The sequence below is a fragment of the Mustela putorius genome, unplaced genomic scaffold, assembly GCF_011764305.1.
Source record: "Mustela putorius furo isolate JIRA1106 unplaced genomic scaffold, ASM1176430v1.1 tig00003930_pilon_pilon_pilon, whole genome shotgun sequence".
Taxonomy (NCBI): Eukaryota; Metazoa; Chordata; class Mammalia; order Carnivora; family Mustelidae; genus Mustela; species Mustela putorius.
This window is the reverse complement of record NW_025422075.1, coordinates 170080-188637: the sequence shown is the minus strand read 5'-3', so window position 1 is coordinate 188637 and position 18558 is coordinate 170080. Positions and strand designations below refer to the sequence as shown.

Below are 18558 nucleotides of genomic sequence, written 5' to 3'. Positions count from 1 at the left end.
ATAAATAAATGGAGAAATACACCATGCTCGTGATTTGGAAGACTAAGCATTGTAAAGATGTCAATTCTCCCCAGACTGATAGAGTTAATGCAGTTCCTATCAAAGTCCTGTCAGCTTTGTTTGTTTTTGTTGAAATAGACAAAAATATTCCAAAATGTATGTGGAAGGACAAAGGAATTAGAGTAGTTTCAAAAATTATTTTGAAAATAATACTAATGTGTGAACACAGTCTACAGAGTTTCAGAACTTAGTAGTTAAAATAAGGAAGGCTGTGTGCTATTTGCAGGACAGAAACATGGAACCGAGCAGAACAGGCGCACCTGGGTGGCTCAGTGGGTTAAAGCCTCTGCCTTTGGCTCAGGTCATGATCTCAGAGTCCTGGGATGGAGCCCCACATTGGGCTCTCACCTCAGCAGGGAGCCAGCTTCCTCCTCTCTCTCTGCCTGCCTCTCTGCCTACTTGTAATCTCTGTCTGTCGGGTAAATAAATAAAATCTTCAAAAAAAATTTTTTTTAAAAAGAACAGAGCAGAACAAGGAACCCAGGAATAGTACCCACAAATAAGCCCAACTGTTTTTTGAAAAGGGCACTAAAGCAACTCCAATGGGAGAAAGCTGGGTTTGTACTCTCTACAGCCTTCTAAAGCTTGTGGAAGTCAGAGGCCAAACTCAGAAACAGCATCAGCAGAGAAGAATGATGGTGGTGTGACCCAGGCCCTACCAGGTGGGAATGGGGAAGGAGAGAGATTGGGTGACCCGGGTTGTGTGGGCGGGGTCCAAAGAGCTTTCCAGTGATGCTTTCCAAAGGCCTAGGGAGCTGGGAAACTGTCCAATCAGCATGTGGGCACAGGCGCCAATGAGGGGGAGGGTTGTTAGGATAGCTGACATGGGCCTGGTCAACAAAATGCCTCTGCTGAGTACGGGGCTTTCCTGGCATCTCCGGATCCTGCTTCCTTACCCCAGTGGGTGCAGAACCTCCAGATGCATGGCCACTGGCCTGAGGACGCTCTTTTTCACCTCCTGTACTTCCTCTTCAAGGTCGACGCAGAGGATGACAGATTTAGCGGCCCCTGGGAAGATGCTTCTGTGCAGAGGTACCTGTGGGGCATGATGTCAGGACCCTGTGTCCTTGGGGGGCTGGGGCCTTTCTGGGAGGCAGCCTGTCTCTCAGGAATACACTGGATTGCCAAAAGGTATCTGTCAACTCCTGTGCCCCTCGTTTCGCATCTGTGAGGAGCCCAGAGCAGGGCTTCATTTATGGAGCTGCTAATTATCTCAAGTGTGTTGTGAGAAAGGGGGAGTGGGAATGCGGCCTGAACCAGGCACATGGACTTTTGGCCTTCTTGGCCGAAAAGTCCTGCTTAAAACCCGACATGAAGCGAGTAAGTTGTAGTTTTGATGAGGGAGAAGTTTTGGTTCTTCCTCTTGAATATTTACATTCCACTAGGGTTTGTCAGGATCTCCACTGTGCACCTGAGATAGGGCCAAATAGGGGTGTGTGTGAGTGTGTGTGTGTGTGTGGGGGGTGGGGGGTAATGGCCTTTTGGATGGGTGGTGGGCCTTCAGTGACTGGAAAGCATGATCAGTACGACTGACAGGATGTGTGAGGGACTCACCAACTGGTTGGAAAAGACAGGAAGGAAATAATGATCCGTGAAATTCATCATTACTGTTTTGCATTGAGTGCTGAAAACTACAGCGTGCATTAGAGTTTATTCTTTACTGAGTACTGTTGAAGCTGAGACCAGAAGTCTAAGAAATAAAAGGCGGATGTGGGAAGGTGTTCAGTGAGAGCAGGGAAGGATGTGTACTGTTACAGGAACTGAGAGAATGTCCTTGAATCTTGGGCCACGTGGGGACTGTAGGGTGGGGAAAACCAAGGTTTGGGGTGAGGACTTGGACTTTTTGTAGGTTCTTAGAGACTAATCATAGTGATTTAAAACATGATGCCCAGGCCCAAGCTGATCCTAGCTCTGCCTCTTATGAGCTGTGTTACTCTGCCATTGTAGGTCTCTGTTTCCTGAAGGAAGAAATGGGGGTGATGATAATCCCACTTCAGAGATGATTGTAAAGATGAAATGATATTTAACGTTAATAAAACACTCAGAGCCATGTCTGACATGTAAAAGGTGTCGGTGGTTGATTCAAGAAATAAATAGGGGCACCTGGGGGACTCAGTGAGTTATAGCTCTGCTTTTGTCTCAGGTCATGATCCCAGGGTCCTGGGATCCAGCTTCACATTGGGCTCTCTGCCAACAAGAGTTTGGATCCCAGGACCCTGAGATCAGGACCTGAGCTGATACCAAGAGTCGGATGCTTTGCCAAACTGAGCCACCCAGGCACCCTTACAGGGCCTGTTGCCTTAGGAAAATAAATTGCAAGGGTAAAGAAAGAGGAGGGAGAAAGTGAGGCCTGTTATTAAGAGAGGCTTGAGAGACTTGTTAACCAATTGCAAGGTATGGATCTTATCCTCACTCAGGATTTAACAAATACAGAGAGTCAAAATATTTATGACATAATCAGCTAAATTTCTTATTTTCCCCAAGATTTTACTTATTTAGACAGAGATCACAAGTAGGCAGGGGCAAGCAGAGAGAGAAGAGGAAGCAGGTGCCCCGCTGTGCAGGGAGCCAGATGCGGGGCTTGATCCCAGGGTCCTGGGATCATGACATGAGCCGAAGGCACAGGCTTTAACCCACTGAGCCACCCAGGCGCCCCCATCTGCTAAATTTGAGCTGTGACTTGACATGTCATGATATTGCGAAATTATTTTGAAATGTTTAAAGAGTGAGTATAGTTTTGCGGGCATATATATGTGTGTGTCCATTAAGGGCAGTTTTGCTCCCTAGATGTTTGGCAAAGTCTAGGACACATTCGGTGGTCATAAGCACAAGTGAGGAAGAGGCTCTCTGCACCTCATGTATGGAGACCAGGGGTGCTGCTAAGCATCGTAGTATACTCAGGACAGCGCCCTCAGCAACGAATGATGGGGTCCAAGGTGTGGGTCATGCCAAGGTTGTGTAAGCCTGTTCTGGAGACAGGTGTTGACGTAGCCATGGGTTCAATAATAGGATGAAGATAGTTGTTTCAAAATGTGATGGGGGCTGTGGGGATGGGCTGTGAGCTGAGAATTATTTAAGTTAGTGATGGGAGTTCCTTATACCATTCTCTCTATTTGGGTGTGTGTATATGTATCTATCTGTATGTTTATATTGTGTGTGTGTGTGTGTGTGCAGTATGTGTGTATATTATATGCAATTGTATATTTCCATAACAAAAGCTCACAAGCTTGCTAGGGGTGATGTAGAGTCTGTGTTCACGTGGCATCTGGTGCCAGCACGTGGCGAGGGTGGACAAGCTGAGACAGGATTTCGCAGGAGCGGCAGCAGTGGCGTCCTTAGCAGGCTTGGTCTGCAGTGGAATGTTGGTGGTGTCTGGCTGTCAAGCTTCCCTTTATCCCTGTTGTATTTTCATTTTTTTGTCTTCTTCTTTGGTCTTCCTAATAGCCTTCCAATAAATTCTTTTTCTGTTAAATTTAGTCAGAACCAGTTTCTGTGAAGCAAGAATTATGACTTACACAAAAAAAGGGTGAAGCTGATGTATAGAGAAAAGGTGATCTGACAGAATGTGAGAGGAGAGAGAGGAATTAGGAGAAACATATATAAAAATATATGTCATTTATATATCTAACAACTAAAATTTACAGAGTATATATACATATAGATAGATAGATAGATAGTTAGATGTAGATAGATAGATTTATCTATATGCATATACATATGTATATAATATTTGAGAGAAAGAGAATCTCATGGTTTCTGTTTTTCTTGTTCTTCACTTCTATCCCTCTCAAGACCACAGTTTAATTCTTGTCCAGGGATATTATGAGATAGCCCCATTTTTTTAATATAAGAAACTCTCCTTTCTACTTCAATAAATGCAAGTGATCTTCTGTCACCTACAACCCACAGAAGCTCAGCATAGTTTAGATGGTGATGTGCTCACCTAACCACCTTGTTGCTATACTTGCTTTTGCTCACTGCTGTGCAGAGGTTCCACAAATGTCTGTTTTATGGGCACACTATTGTCCTTTGGCTCCAGACAAGGAATGAATGTGCTGTTCATGGCAGCAGAGGCACTCTGGTCTTCTTGGCCTTTCCAATAATCATTGTAAGTGGACACACTTATCGAGAGTTCATTCTGTCAATTGTGCTTGTCTTTCATAAGTTTTGCCAGTAAGCATCAGTCTCTCTGAACACCTTTGACTGTAGGGTCCTCTGTCCTTGGGTTTGTGAGGCACATGGAATGAATGAATCCAGCGGGGTCCTTTGAGAGACAGCCTGCCGGCCTCTCCTGGTGGGTCCTATACCGACAGACAAAGGCCATTGCAACTTCATTGAGGAAGGTGGCATATAACATGAAAGAGTGTACAGGGAGGATAGCCTGGGATTTCCAAGAACAGGCTTTGAGTCAAATAGCCTTAGACTATAACCCTATTTCTACCCTGTGCTCCTGTGCTTCCTTAGGCATGTTTTTTGACCTCTCTATCCTCGGTTTTCTCGTCTGTAAAATGGACTGTTTTATGGATTAAATGAAAAAAATATATACATATGTAAATTCACAGAGAAGATGGCCTATGGGGAGCCGTGTAGAAATGGTATTTTTATTATTACTCAACATTGTGGTTAATATTATCATAGGAAAGTTTTTCCGGTATAAAGAGCATGAAGCACGAGATGCTCCATTTGGCCCCTTCCAGGCCCTGTGGTTTCCATGATGCCATTTACTCATCAGCTTAGTGATCTCATGCGTGGGTGACCCCTTCTGGACCAGCACATTAATTATGCAGACTTGGTAGCTCCCAGGGGCCTGGTCTTGTGGGGAGGGTTTTTGTGTTGGAGCTGTTGGGTCCTGGCTACCTGGACTCCATCACCTTCTACCTGTGTGACACTCGGGACCTAATCGCCCTGTGACAGGAAAGCAATTCGGGCTGTTCCTTAGGGTTGTTGATGATGATTAGATGGAATGATACATATAAAATGCCTGGAACATGTCAAGAAATGTTTGACCTCATTCCATTTTCTTACTCTTTTTTACTAGCTCCCAGAACAACCCACTTCTACCCATTTCTGTTTCAGAGAGGTGAGGTGATTCTGCGAAGGCCATAGTGTTAGGCGAATAAGGTGAAGAAAAGACATTGCAGGTGTTGTGAAGAGCATGAGTAAAAACTGGGGAGTAAGAACCCGCTGTGAAGCTGCAAGTAACCGCGTGTAGCTGGAGAGCCAGAAGTGGGCGAGGGAAGGGTGAGGGATGAGTTTGGGAAGGACTTTGGATGTTGTGCTGAAAGACAGTGGGTCCCTGAGGGACTTTGAAGTTGGAGTGACCTCGTTTAATTTGCATTGTCAGAGCATTCCTGAGGAGAGGTTGGAGGAGGAGCCAGTAGAGACAGAGTGACTCCAGAGGAGGAGGATCTTCTCTGAGGGACCATGGCAGCCAGTGCAGAGGGTTTGAAGCAGGAGTGAAAGGATCTGGGTCCTTAAGAAGGCACAGCCCACTGGGGAAGAAGATGCCTGCATGGGAGGGAAAATGATGTAGTACAGTGCCCACCATGGATGCCAAGAGCATGCAGCCTGGAACTGCCGGTCACACAGGCCTATGGTGCCGGGTCCCATAGTCACGGAGCATTGCATTCAGATCAGATTGGATCAGAGCAATAGATTCTGCCAGTACTACTTTTGTCAGTAAAACTCAGGATTTAGCTCCTAAAGTCCTGCTTTGTTAGGACTGCTCTCTCTTCTCAAGGGGTATATGTGTGTATTGGAATAATGGACCAACGTCCTAGTTACAAAATCAGGAGAGAAAACTTATTTTTCTCTGTGAGATTCTACCTGCCTCCAGCCCTCAAAAGAGAGTGCAGCATTTTTTGTCATCAGGCAGATGTGATTCCAATTTCAAACCCTGCCACGTCACTGTATGACCTTGAGAAGAAAACCTCATTTCTGGGTCCTTGGTTTTCTTATATAGACAGTGGGAGTTATTATGCTGTCTTCTTCCTAGAGTTTCTGTAAAGATGAGATAGTGCATGTGTGTTTGTTATCTCAGAACATAGCATGAAGTGCAAAATGGACATTAAGCATTGTTTCTTGCCTTGTCATTCGTGGCCTTGTGCCCAGGTCAGATAGTTTGGGTTCCCATCCTGACATCAAGTCGTGAGAGCCATTTTGTTTCTATACAGATTTCAGTGACTACAAGAGAGTCTGAATACATGATCAATCAGACTTGATTTGTCCTCAGTGGTCCAGAGCCTCCGATTTCCAGGAATGGTTCAAGGATCCCCCTGGGGGCATAGCCCACGTGGAACTCACTCAGAAGCTTTCTGGGACTTGGTGACCCTTATCACTGTGATAATGGCATAGCTGAATTTCCCAGAAGGAATCATTAATCACAGCAGCCAATGATCCCAGAAAGGACAGAGCTGAGCTCTTTGCCAGGCATCTAGGACAAAAAGGATTCTTGCTTATGATTCTTGGTTTCAGTCCACCAAGGAGAGAAGGAGAAGCAGACTCCCCCTTTCCATGGAGTAGGTCATGGTTAGATATAGACCATGGATTAGTTTTCAACTTCCCTAACCTCTAAACTCAGCCCTTGCTTCCTTCTACCCTGTCTACCCCCAAATCAGAACAAATGCTGACCTGCTGGGGTATATGATGGGGCTGAGGAGGAGGAATGCTAAAAAGTAGAGGCAAGGATATATCCCATATCTTCTTGCATATTCACTCTATGTCCACTCCAGGTTTTTGATCCTGTGATGAATAAGAAAAAGAAATAATAAATGGAACTTCATGAGTCTATGCTTTTCTTCACAGCATCCTTCCTTTCAAATAAAATCCAGAAGCCATATGCAACCATGCCAAAGTATCTGTGTCACTCAAGTGTAGAGCCCATCTCCTGCAGTGAAACATGTAGATCAAACGTGAATGCTTTTCTGTTGCTGTCTAAAGCTGCTTTCCACCAGGATGGCACTGCAGTACTCATTGCTTTGAGGAAAGGAAAAAACATGGAAAAATTAGTCCTCAATTTCAGTTCAAAAAAGATTTTGAAGATTTCTTGCATGCAGAATAGAACCAGGACCAATAGACTCTGCAGAAGAATTGATGATCTTGAGTATATCATTGACATTGGCCCCAGTTTTTTTGTCTGTAAAATGGGGAGATGAAGTTAGATCAAGTGTCCCAGTAGGTATAGTCTTGGCTCTTGGCATTCTGGGTTGGATAATTCTCATTGTGGAAGCTGTTCTGTGCATCGCAGAATGTCTAGAAGCACCCCTGGCCTCGACTCAGTAGACGTCTATAGGATTTCCCTTACGGTGACCAATGGTGTCTCTAGACGTTGCCAGATATTCTTTGGACATAAAATCACCCTGGTTGAGAACCACTGAATTAGATCTGTTAGATTATAAGCAATTTAAAATTTTCCAAGCTGGAGTGAGAGTCGGGGCTCTGCTATCTCCTGGTACCTAGCCCTGTGTGTGGCATTGTGGCAAGCATTCAGTACAAGCTGAACGAGTGAGATGAAATAGACAGTTCTTTCCAGTTCTAGATCAGTTCTTTGGCAGCAAGAGAATCACTAGATGGTGATGATCTTATCACCCATGTGACTGCCTCTATTTGGGTACTGTTTAACATTCCTGGATAGAAGTAGACTAAAAATACCACCCGGTGCTATGAAACAAATAGGTCTGTCTGGCAGTTTAGCAACAAATAGTGACTATAATTATCAAGGAGGGTCCACTCAATTTCGACAGCGATCTTAGATCATGTCCCCTGAAAGTTAACTCTGAATTTTATGAATATGACAAAGAATTTAGTTGAGAAAAATGAGTCCAGATCTTGGAATATCATGATCTGAACCAACGTCAGACACTTATCCTGGTAAGCCACCCAGGTGCCCTCAGCCTGTTTTTTAAAATGGGATTTTATTGGAATACTGCCATACTCATTCATTAACAGATTGTTTAGGGCTTCTTTGATAACACCAATGGCAAAGTGGAATCCTTGGGACAGAGAATCTTTAGCAAGTAAAGTCCAAAGTATTGACCATGTGGTCCCCTTATAAAGAATCTTACTGGCCCCTCTTGTAGAGCACAAGATTTCTCAGGGATGCCCTGTTGCACAGTAGGAAATATGCTTATATTTAATGAGCGTGTGTTAGGTTGTGCCATATTAAATTGTCATCATTGTAGGACAAAATGGTCAGGTATTGGCACTTATGTATATGGTCCACATAATGTAACTTTCCAAGCATAGATACATGGAGTACAGTCTGTGCCCTTAAGGACACGCACATAGGTACACACATGCACACATGCTACTGCTGTCAGTGAATGTAGGAATCGTTATACTAGAGGCACAAACTCAGTATTTCAGGAGCACAGATTAGCGTGTGCACGGTTCTTACCAGTAAGGGTGAGGGAAAGGGACTAGAAGCTTGAGAGGCCTCCAGAGAAGTGGCTGTGTTTCTGGCTGCTGTGCATTTGAGCTGCACTTCATGGCACCTGTAGGATTTGTATCGGGTCAAAAGAAGCGTTTTCTACAGGGGTGGGGGTGGGATTGACATTGAGCTATAAGAAACATGCTGCATTCTTTCATTCAAGCACAATTGCCGTTCATCCTGGAAAACAGTTGCTTAGAATTAGAGGACATTAAAGATCGAGTGAGCATGACTCCCTAATTTTTAGATGAAGGTTGGAGGCAAAGGGATCAGTTCAAGGTCTTCCTGCTGTTGACCAGTTGTTTTATTGGCAGGACTAGAGCCTTTGTCTTCTATGCCCCAACTCAAGGTGATGTCCATCAGGCCACTTGGAAGTCAGAGAAATCAACTACTAGGGACAGTGGTAGCAGCCAGGCCTGGGCTTGCATTCTGGCTCTGGTACTTACTGTCTCTGTTACTCATCACAAGGTTTGTGAGCCAGAATTGCCTCCTACACAGACGCCCTCAGAGTAGAGGTTTAGAAAGCTCAGAGTCTGAAACCAGACTCTCTGAGTTTCATCCCCGCACCACTATGTGCTAGCTCTGTCACCCTGGGCACATTACTTAACTTATCTGACCCAGTAATATAGAGACAGTACTACTACTTACCTCACTGAGTTATAGGACTGAGTGATTTTAGGATTAAATGCAGGCATAAGGCACACAGAAAAATGCCTGGGACATGCTGAGTTCTATATGCTAACTTTATTAGAAGAAAAACAGTGGATTGGGACATCTCAGTGGCTCAGTTGGTTAATAAGTGTGTGCCTTTGGTGCAGGTCATGATCCCTGAGTCCTGGGATGCAGCCCTGCCATGGGCTCCTTGCTCAGCAGGGGGCCTGCTTCTCCCTCTACTACTGTTCTCTTTGCTTATGCTCTCTCATTCTCTCTCTGACAAATAAGTAAATAAATAATAAAATCTTTCAAAAAAGAAAAAAAAATACAGTGTATCCTAGGACTGTACTAAGAACCAAGGAGAGTAATTTAGGGGAAGCCTTTTTCCATACTTGTAGAACAATACAAGTAGAAATGTATTTTTCTTCTCTTTGTGAATTGAAAGACTAGCATCCTGGAGATTGATGGTGATGATTTTCATTTCTTACAGCCTTACTATTTGCCAGGGACGTGACTTCTGTTAGTTAAGCGTCACAAGATCCAGAGATGGTTCTTAGTTTTGGCTGACAATTGTGACTGCGTAGCAGAGTGTAGGAGGACAGTGTGCTGCCGACTCTGGGGCCAGGCTGCCTGGGTCTGAATCCTTGCTCAGCCTCTTACTGGCTGTGTGAACCCAGCTGTGTTGCTTACACCCTGTGCCTTGGGTTTCTAGTCTATACATGAGAATGATGAATATAGTGGTGTTGAGGATTAAAGGAGATAATTTTGTGAAGTGCTTAGGACAGTGTTTGATGTATAGTATTTGTTTAAGGAAGAATGAAAGCGAGGAGCAGACTCCTTGATGAGCAGGGATATGGATACAGGGCTCAGTCTCAGGACTGTGAGATCATGATGTGAGTTAAAGGCAGATGCTTAACTGACTGAGCCACCCACGTACGCCTGTCATCACCATTTTCACTATTACTGTAGATAGAGTTCTGTGGGCATTCAATATATGCTGGGGATTAACTCTGTTGATATTATTGATATCACCAGTAGAGCACAGGTCCTGTGCACAGTAGGCACTCAGCACACAGGGAATCAATGAATGCATACTCTAGAGCCAGTCTGCTCAGATTCCCATTCCGGCTCCACCACTTTAGAGCTTTGCGATCAGGCAACTTATTTAATCTCCTTATGCTTGTTTCTGTCTCTGTAAACGAGGGTCTCAGTTTCCTAAATTAATGGGGTTGCTGTGAGCAGGATGTAAGCCAGCCCATTCGCGTGCGCACAGACACACACACACACACACACACACACACACACACACACACACACACGTGAGGCCACACTGCCCTCTGCTGACCACCCCGTGTAAATGCACATGCACGTCCCCTGGGCCTCCTTCCACCCTAGGTCCAAGGCATCCCTGTACCTGCCTAAATGCGCACAGACACAAGGATGGACCTCTGTGTCCTCCTTACCTCCCTTCAAGTCGGGTCCGGGCTGCTCCCCACAGCTGATTCAGCACCTCAGGATGTTCGCTCAGGTCGTTCTCCCCCTCCATGGGCCTGATGTGGTTCCTGCAGGATCGATGGCTCTTGGTTGGTTTCTGAGCAGCTGCCCAGGCCAGGAAACCCAGGCCCTCAGGGCTCGGGTTTTGAAGGCTCCCATCTACCTCTGGCCTGCAGGAAAACTGTTGCAGGGAGCCAGATACCTGGGACCTGTCTCTGTCATGGGCCCCAGACATGAAGAATGCGCACTCCATGATGAGGAATACAACACTCGCACGCTCCCCAGAGTTTCCCACCTCACTGCCTCCGCTCAGAGAGGTGGGTGAATATTTAACCCTCCCCAAGCTCTAGGTCTTGACTCTAGCAGCTTCCCTTGGCCTGAAACATAATGGAACTCTCAACCTTTAACTTAAATATTGATGCAAATTCTGCATACGCTTCCCCATTAGTTTAGCATGTTTCAATCTGAACCCTGCATTTAGCCCATCCATGTCTGAGCCTTTCAGGGACACCTAGGTGTCAATCTACACTACTGGTCAGAGGGAGGGTCTTGCCACACTTGCCAGCCAGTCCTGCAAAGTGGTTGCAGGACCACGTGAGGTTTCATGTGGTTTAGAGCAGAATGCTGACACCAAGACCGCTGCTCTCATCCAGGAAAGAGGATGCATGACACGCCATTAGAATTTTCATAGGAATTGCACTGAATCTATAGATTGTTTTGGGTAGTATGGGCATTTCAATCATGGTAATTCTTCCAACGCATGAGCATGGAGTATGTTTCCATTTGTTTGCGTCTTCTTCGATTTCTTTCAGCAGTTTCTGGTAGTTTTCAGTATACAGGTCTTTGCCTCCTTGATTAATTAGACTCTAGGTATTTTATCTTTTTGACCCTTTATAAATGGGATTGCTTTCTTACTTTCTCTTTCTGATAGTTCATTTGCCTTTACCGCTAACTGGTCTTAAGTTTTACCTTTATCTCTCTTGACATCAGTAACCATTATTCTGACTTCTAAAACCATAGATCAATTTTGCCTTCTCACTTATACAAATGGAGTCATACAGTCTGTGCATCTTTGTATCTCACTTCTCTTCAAATAATGCCTCTGAGATTTATACATGTCATTGTCTGTATCTGTACCAATAGTTCATTCTTCATCATTTTGTAGAATCCCATTCTTTGAACATACCTAAAATGTACTTCACTCTACTTTTGGTGAGAGAATGGAATTGTTCCCAATCTGGGATAACATGAATAAAGTTGCTATACATATTATAGTACATGTCTGTTGCTGAATCCTTGCAGAGATTTTATGATTGATATATATTCAGGAGTAGAGATGCAGAATCGTAATGGTGTACATAGTTTAAGTTTGATTAAGTTATTACCACACAGTTTTTTAATGCCTAACATATACTCCTACCACAGTGGAAGCTGAATAAAATTGAATAAAAGTTCCAATTGCATAATTATGCTGAGCAAAATAAGTCAGAGAATGACAAATATCATATGATTTCACTCATGAAAAATCATTGATGAGCACTGGATTTTGTACTGTGTGCTGAATTACTAAATCCTACACTTGAAACTAATATTATACTTTATGTTAACTAACCAGAATTTAAAATAAAATTTAATTAATTAAAAGATCTATTCGCTCCATACCCTCAACAACACTTGTTATTATGAATCTTTCAGATTTTAGTTATCCCTATAAGCATGCAGTATTATTTCATCAGAGTTTTCGTATAATTTTAGGGGCCATGTAGTAGTTCCTTCTGTCAAGATGATAAAGTTTTTTAGTTTACTAATCTTTAATTGTTGGAGGCTTGTTTTTGTTTTCTTTTTAATTCTTTACAAAACACCTGGATGATCAGTCTTTAATATAAAATTTTTGTGTGCCAATATCAGAAATGAAAAGAGAGTTATCACTACAGAGGAAACTGGGTGGCTCAGTGGGTTGAAGCCTCTGCCTTCGGCTCGGTTCATGATCCCAGGGTCCTGGGATTGAGCCCTGCATTGGACTCTCTGCTCAGTGGGGAGCCTGCTTTCTCCTCTCTCTCCCTCCCCCTGCCTCTCTGCCAAGTTGTGATCTCTGCCTGTCAAATAAATAAATAAAATTTAAAAAAGAGTTATCACTGCATATCTTACACTTAAAAAAGTTAGGGGAACCTGGGTGGCTCAGTTGATTAAGTGTTTGCTCAGCAGTTTTGGCTTAGGTCATGGTCTCAGGGTCATGGAATCGGGCCCCAAGTTGGGCTCTGTGCTCAGGAAGGAACCTGCTTGAGATTCTCTCTCTCCCTCTACACCTGTATCAATCTCTCACAATCTCTTGCTAAAATACATAAATCAATCTTCTTTAAAAAAATATAAAAAGACAATACTACGAGCAGTTTTATGTCAACAGATTCAACAATGTAGACGAAATGGAAAGATGCCTTGAAAAATATACCTTATTGGTGCCTGCGTGGCCCAGTGGGTTAATCCTCTGCCTTCAGCTTTGGTCGTGATTTCAGGGTCCTGGGATTGATCCCAGATTGGGCTCCCTGCTTCCCCCTCCTCCTCTGCCTGCCTGTCGACTTGTGATCTCTCTCTATCTCTGTATCAAATAAGGAAAATCTTTAAAATATATATATATAACACCACAAAATAAAGCAAAAATCTGAATGATTCAATATCTATTTTAATAATTGAAATAATTATTAACAACTTTACCAGAAAGAAAGTCCTAGATCCAAGTAGTTTTACTGGCAAATCCTATCAAACATTTATGGAAGAAATAACACCAAAATTACAAAAACCCTTTCAGAGAATAAAGGAGCAAATAACACTGGGTGTTATGAGGTTTTAAACCTTTGCCAATGTGAAAAGTGAAATCACTTTAATCTTATTTGTCCTTTCATTACTAATAAGATTGGGTATTTTTTTTTAAGATTTTTGTTTGTTTTTTTCAGAGAGAGACAGTGAGAGCGGGAACACAAGCAGGGACAATGGGAAAGGGAGAAGCAGTCTTCCCACTGAGCAGGGAGCCTGATGTGGGGTGTGATCTGAGCCATGACCTGAGCCAAAGGGAGATGCTTAACAACTGAACCACCCAGGCGGCCCAAAATGTTTCTTTTTTTTTTTTAAAGAAAATGTATTTATTTGAGAGAAAGAGAGATACCACAAGTAGGCAGAGGGCCTGGCAGAGAGAGAGCAGGGGAAGCAGGCTCCCTGTTGAGCAAAGAGCCTGATGTGGGTCTCGATCCCAGGACTCTGAGATCATGACCCAAGCTGAAGGCAGAGGCTTAACCCACTGAGCCACCCATGTGCCCCAGATTGAAGTTTTTTGTATATTTGCTGTCCTTTTCCCATTTTAAAATCTTTGAGAGAGGGAGAGAGAACAAGGGAGAGAGAACACGAGTATGGAGGGGAAGGCAGAGGAAGAGAAAGAGTCAGAGAAGAGAATCTCAAGCAGGCTCCCCACTGCATGGGGAGCCTGGCACTGACATGGGGCTCAGTCTGACAACTTAAAGTTCATGAACTGATCCAAAATCCATCAAGGGTTGGACCCCTAACTGAGTGAGACTGAGCAGACGGTGGTGTGTTCATTATGAAAGTAAAAGTCCTCAGTTCACAGTCCCTCTACCTCCACGCTATGGTCTAAAATACCTGCTTGTCATTAGAGCACTTTTGACCTAAGGTATCATTCAAAGACTGCAGCTGTGGGAGAGACGGATCATGAATCCAGTCACTCCTCATTTACTAGATTTTCAGTAGTGCACTAAGGCACAAGGAGACAAGGTAGTTTCTTTTTGATGGAGAAAGGAGACAGGTCGTGAAAAACCAGAATATAAAACCATAAAACTCAGTCCTGAAGGAAGCCCCATGCAGCCTGATAAGTGGAGTTATAGAAGCAAAACAAGCCCTCTGGCAAAATATTTCATTACAGACCAGGGCCTGTACCATATTTGTCTGGGGGAAAATCTGTTCAGGGAACCAGAAATGTAATAAGACAAAGAAAAGTGCAGGATTATAATTCTTGGAGAGACTGAGAGTGTGTGGCTGGAAGTAATTTGGAATATTGTCTAAGAAACCCATAAAGGACACAGGAGTCAAAGGAGGAAGTTGCTAACCACCTACCTGAGCAAAGTAGATCAGACCAACTGCAGGGCCTTGCTTCTGACTGAGAGGGGCATGCGAGTTTAGGGCCAGAGGTGCTATGCTTGGCACTCTAGGGATGAGGCTGCACACTGTTGCCTCTATCTTTCTTTTTCATCCTTCCCCACGCAGCAAGCAGCTTTTCCTCCAAACAGATGTTGAACAAGTGTCTAAAGGATGTTGGTTAAATTTTCGTTATGAAGAATATTGGGGTCCCTGAAGGGCTGCCCATCTCAGTCTCAACCTGGCTTCAAGAAGGTGGAGAGATGAGAAGTAGAGAGATGCTGCACTTTTCCTGGTACTCACTTGAATCCTCAAACTCTCCAGCTTGCTCCCTCCTCCCTTCCTGACAAAACAAAGAGAAAAAGAAGAAAAGGGTAAAAGTTGGAGGATGTATTTGGTTATAAAACACCAGAACTCCTTTCCCCTGCCTATAATGTAAGGGTGATAGAGCTCCGACATCTCCTATCCCCCATTCCAAAATTGGAGAAGCTCTGAAAAATAAAACTGCCTCTCATATTTCATTTGATGCAAAACCTGACCTATCAGGAAGTGAAACTCTCTGTAGTCTTTATCCTAATCAGTAGACATATTCATATATTTCAATGCAGAAATATTTACTGGTATGATTTCAAGATGCAGCTCCATGGTTTTATGTACCATATCACCTTTATAAAAGCTGAGAAACAATGAAATCTATAACACGTTAGCCCTATGGTTTTCAGGTAAGAAATAATATTGAAAGATATTTCAGAAGCGATAAGTGAGAGAATGTTCACAAAGCACCCAGAACGTGCCTGACACCCAAGAAACAGGAATTGCATTTCCTTCTGCCCATGTTTGGCTTATTTGAAGAAGGAGCCCTTCTTCAGAAATTAGCTCCAGGCTGGCTAACGGGGATCAGATATTACCAATGAGGTACAGAGTGAAAATATTTGCAACTTCTACAACAGAGAGCTAATATATATCTAACATATCCAGAACTCTTAAAGAAGAAAAAGACCAAACTTGGTAGGAAAATAGAAAAAATAAACGGATAGTTTATAGGAAATGATAACCAAATGTTCCTTAAACATTAAAAAAAAAAAAAAAGCCCACAGAGGGTTACAAGAGGGAAGGGATGGGGTGAAAGGGTAATTGGGTGATCGGTCCTGAGGAGGGCAGGTGTGGTGATAAACACTGGGTGTTACATTTAACTAATGAATCTTTGAACACTGCATCAGAAACTAATGATGTAGTATATGTTGGTTAATGGGACATAATAACAATAATGATGATAATAATAATAATAAATAAGCCACCCTTGGAAGACTTCTTGTTTTCTGCTCCCTTCAACCCAGGTCCCTGTTCCCTCTTCTGGGTGCTCTCTCCTTCCGTTCCAAACTCCTGTCCAAGAACAACGAGATGAACAATGTAGAAAGCAAAGCAGGACCAAACTGTAACAACAAGCAATTACCCAACCAGAGTAGGAGGCTCCAGCCCTCTCTCAACAACTCAATGCGGTCTACAGAGCATCCACGAAATACAGGTCTTGATGGCAAACCATCTGAATCCCACAGCTGTCTCCATACATCTGTCCACATCCACATCCACTGTGGAGGACACATTGATTTTAGGCACAGAGACCATTACAAAAATGCTCCCGATTTACTTTGGCCATAAGGGAAATTTCAATCTGTTTCAGAGGCATGAAATCACACAGAACATGTTGTGGTAACATAATGTGCTAGAAATCAGATAAAAACTAACCAGAAATTCCCATATGTTTAGACAGAGAGAAGAACCTCTAACAATGATATAGGAGTAAAGAAATAGAAAAAAAAGAGCTACATTGGAACTGAATGATATGAGTCATGTTACAATAGTAATCAAATATGTCTTTGGCTGAGAATATCCTGGAAATGTGGTGAGAACACTATATGGTCTCATAATCATGCCTAATAGACTGAACCCTATAAATCCTATGTGATGAAGGAGAACACAAATCCATCCTGACATAGGCCTCCTGTCATTTGCTACCAATATCCCACGTCCCTCCTCCAACCCTGCACAGTCCCCCAGATGGACTGGCACCATGTGGTGGCCCCAAGTCCTCCAGCAAGGATGTCATGCTGTCCTCTGACTCAGGAAGTTGGATGAAGTCCTGTAGACATGCTCTGACTAGTAAGATGTGCGAGGCAGTGAGACGTGCCATCTTGAACAGAACACCTGGGACTGAGTCAGGCTCTTGTTCCGTCCATCTCATATAGCACCTGGCAATTACCCATGGTGGGTGCTCTTTTATCCTGGCCCCATGAAGAGCATGTGGACATGTGGCAGGTGCTAGAAACATACTTCCCTAATAGAAGCTGCTAAGGCACAGGGTTACAGGTTACTCACAGTAACATCTGGCCCTTCCTAACTGGCACACATCCTCCAGTCTTCTCTCTGTTGTCTGAGACACAGTGTTTGACTTCCACCTCTGCCCATGTCTTTACTCCAACCTCAGGCAATTTACTGTGAGTCTCTGAGCCTCCATTTCTACTCTAGAAGGTGGTTGGTTATACCATCTCAGGTTTGGGGGGGATTAATAATAATACATGTAAAGTTTGAGTCAGCAACTGGAACAGACAGCAAATGCTCAATAAATTTTTGCTGTATACCTTTATGTCTCGATTGTAAACATTCTGAAAGCTCAGAAATGTATTGTGACAAAAGAAAGACTTGTTCAATTTTTGGCTTGTGCATCCTTTTGAACTGTGTTTTTCAACAAACAGTGTAATATTTACATTCATTGACAGTATTTTTCCTCTTAACAAGGTACTGTGCTCTTTTTAAGTTACAAATTATAGCTTGCTTCAGCTTTTTAAATTATTTAATGTTAAATATTGCCAATAATTTAATCGTTTTTCTATTGTGGGGCATTTTCATGGGCTGCACATGGCATCAAAAACAAAAGAAGTAGATTAAAGTATATCATGTATTACAGGCTAGAATAAACACTTTGTTCACTTTTGTTTGTCATGTATCCATATATGTCTACATATATGTATATATGTATACAATTTAAGATGTACTCCCAGAGACTCTAAGATGGTGGAGAAATAGGAGACCTTCATTTCATCTGGTCACAGGAATTCAGTTAGACAGTTATCAAATCATTCTGAACGCCTGTGAACTCACCCAGAGATGTAAGAAAAGAGTAGCTGCAACTCTAGAAATATAAAAGCGTCCTCTTTCTATAAGATAGGACAAGTGGAGAAGTGAATTCGTGTTGATATATGGGAAGATAAACTGCAGGGAGGTACCAGAAAATGATATAGTAGAGGACTGCAAAGTAAGGACTTTTAGAAGTTTGCTCTGATGAGGGCCATTCCTGCCTGAATGGTACCCAGGTGGTGAAGCAGGGCAGAATCCTAGGTGGGATAGTCATCTCGAGATGCCCAAGGTCACAGAAATAACAGGGTTGCCGAGTGTGGCAGACCTCCCAGGCATTGAAGTGGGGACTCTTGCTGGAATCATCAAGTCCCAGTGTTGACTCTCAGCTCCAGGCTGCCAGAAGCCATGGGACCCAGCAACAGCACACAGTGCCAGCAGGGACCCAGCAACAGCACACAGGCAAGATCCCCTCTCCTCCCAGAAGGAGCGGCTTGGTTGTGCCCTGCAGGAGTCTCTAGGGTTTGGAGACTCGAACAGGGTTCCGCCCTGAGATACAAATGCTTAGTCATAGGCTGGGTTAGCACACAGAGCAGACAGAGACCAGGGAGCCAGGAATGATTCACTGCTTTTCTCTTAGGGTGCACTGA

General features: G+C 43.5%; 1 long non-coding RNA gene across 2 annotated transcripts; it reads left to right on the top strand.

Moving 5' to 3' along the window:
* Positions 1–532: 532 nt before the first annotated feature.
* On the top strand, positions 533–17768 carry LOC123388959. Of its 2 annotated transcripts, none has more exons than XR_006603464.1 (3): positions 533–722; positions 1037–1092; positions 16114–17768. It is a non-coding gene; the product is annotated as an uncharacterized LOC123388959 (long non-coding RNA). The 2 variants fall into 2 exon arrangements; XR_006603465.1 differs by lacking the exon at positions 16114–17768 and adding an exon at positions 2008–2206.
* Positions 17769–18558: the final 790 nt, after the last annotated feature.